Source organism: Micropterus salmoides, unplaced genomic scaffold, assembly GCF_014851395.1.
Source record: "Micropterus salmoides isolate LMB-PRFRI ecotype aquatic unplaced genomic scaffold, ASM1485139v1 Ms_hic_scaffold_8, whole genome shotgun sequence".
Taxonomy (NCBI): domain Eukaryota; kingdom Metazoa; phylum Chordata; class Actinopteri; order Centrarchiformes; family Centrarchidae; genus Micropterus; species Micropterus salmoides.
This window is the reverse complement of record NW_024044570.1, coordinates 29,439,809-29,442,426: the sequence shown is the minus strand read 5'-3', so window position 1 is coordinate 29,442,426 and position 2,618 is coordinate 29,439,809.

The following is a 2,618-nucleotide window of genomic DNA, read 5'->3' as shown; positions in this document are numbered from 1 at the left end:
TCTATACATTGGATAACAAGACTAATGTACAGCTCTGCCAGCAGCTCTGCAAGCCTTCACTTAAGTAGGAAAGACCGGGGATGGTTGTAACACAGGTCAGTTTTAACAAGTCCAATTTCTCCAATCAGGAACAAATTACGAATCACCCAATTCACTCTTCATATGCTCAGTTTAGTCCTTATTCCACATGTGAAAAAGTAGCACCCTCTGGCAGGCAAAGCACATTTAGAAGGAAAATATATTGGATGAGGAAAAATCCCAACTTTTTTTATGTGATTAAAATTACAGGCAAGAGAACTTACGTATCAGCTTGTCACCTCTGTGACAGTGCAAGACAAACAAGAACAACCAGACACACTAATATTCAATTGGTGCACATTGGCACATTTTGTAAAATTGTATTAATATGTTTGCTACTATGGCTGACAGTAACTAAGATATACAACTATTAAATTCAGTTAAAAAGCCATAAATCATATAAGTGTTGAAGTTTTACTCATACTCCTTATTACTTAATGTTACATTTAACAACAGGGTATGTTACAACTAACCCAGACTATGGGGTGGATTCTAACATTTGTCCTTGTGTTGGAGACTAACCATGCACTTTCTGTCTGTGTCACAGAGATAACAGCTACACCATTTAATAGTAGACAAAGAAACATGTTGAATTCTCTGATTTAAAAGAGCTACGAGATGCAGACAGAAATGTCAGAAATGTTACAACCAATCCCAGTCTCCCCTACAATGGTGCTTTGACATCAGCATGCCAAGATGCTTACAATGACAATTCTAGCAAGCTTGGGTTGCAGGTATAACCTGCACCATGTTCACCATTTTAGTTTAGGGTGTTAGCATGTCAACATTTGCTAATTAGTACTAAACATAAAATGCAGGTGAGGCTAATGGGAATGTCATTAGCAAGTAGCATTTGCAAGTATTTAGTTATAAACCAAAGTAAGTAACCTATTCTGGTCTGATAGTGGCACTAGATGAAAAGTTAGGGGACAACCAAAGTTATTGGTTATTACTAATCATTCTAAGGTGGCCATGAATGTACCAAAATTCATGGAAATCCATTCAATAGTTGTTGAGACATTTCGTTCAAAATCACAAATGTCAACTTGGTGGTGGCGCTAGAGGAAAAGTCAGGAGATCACCAAAGTCAATATGATACATTATTTGAGAACCATGATTGCCTGGATCAAATTTTATACCAATCCATATGGTAGGCGTAAACAAATATCACAGGATAAGTGAATACTTTAACCTGCTGGTGGTGCTTGGAGGTGAAAGCAGGTGATCACCAAAGTCAGTAGGGCTTATCCTCTGTGCACCATGAATATATGAACTAAATTTCATATCCAATGTAAAGTAAAATCCACAAATTTCAACCTCATGGTGGCGTTCGAGATAGAGTCAAAGGATTACCAAATTAATTTGGCTTCATTCTCTGGAGAGTATGAATGTCTGTACAAAATTTCATGGCTATCCATCCAATAGTTGCTCAGATATTTCAGTCAGTCAGTCCTCCTGATGCGCTCAGGATGCTGCTAGCCTACTGTGACAATGCACTTACATAACAAATCCTTCTCTGTAATCCCAGCCCTATTAGCCCCTCCCACCCTTGCCCCACACTCTTTCTCTTCCAATCTCTCTGCATCCTGATGCTTGCAGTGGGTGGGTGGGTGGATGGGGGGGGGGGACTCCCTTATATCCAGATTACTATGGAGAAGCGACATGACCTCTTAATCTTAATCTCACCCAGTTACATGTATGCTCAGTAATGAATGCCATGTGATTCAAGACTGAATCACATGGCTTCATTCTCAACTGCGGAGCCTCTGCTTTTTTGTTAGGAAGCGTTTGGAAACTGTGACAGCTGATTGCTTTTTCTAACCTGCTATTATGAGAGTTACCAAAATTATCTTATTTTGGGGGGATTTTTTCACATTCAATTTTTTTGTTGTTTGTTATTTAAATTTCTTAAAATAGATGCTATGTGTCATTAAGGGACACAAGGATGAAAAACTTTTTGAATGCACACCAGTGAAATGTCAATGAAGATTCTCATAGGAGTTTACAAAATACGTAAAGGCACTCAACTCAAGGTAAACAGGCTTGTTTTTGAAGAGTCATTCATCCATCCATCCATCCATCCATCGTTAACCGCTTGTCCTGCGTACAGGGTCGCGGGTCATTCATAGTTTTTCCAAATCACGTTAAAGCTTTTTGGTTTAAACACGTGCATTTTCTATTCAATTACAAGACAACACAGAAGCAAGGGGACTTTAACTTATGAAGATACTGACCATGAATTGTAAAAGTAAAAGCAAAATGGAGTGAAACTAAAGTGAAAGGTAAACTGCATTGCACTGCTGACTGCCAACAGTGATTCTCGGAGGGGAATAAGTGTGTGTGGATGTTATTATTTATGAATTAATTGATCATCATATTGGGTGAAACATATTAAAACGACATGAAAGTAGCAAATTAACTGTAAGGCAGGAATTTATGCATTTAAAAAATAATTATTATTTTGTACAATTTGCGATTCGTGCAGAGCGCGCTCCCGCGACAAACTTCAACAACTGTGCGCGCTCTGGAGCGGTTGGTAC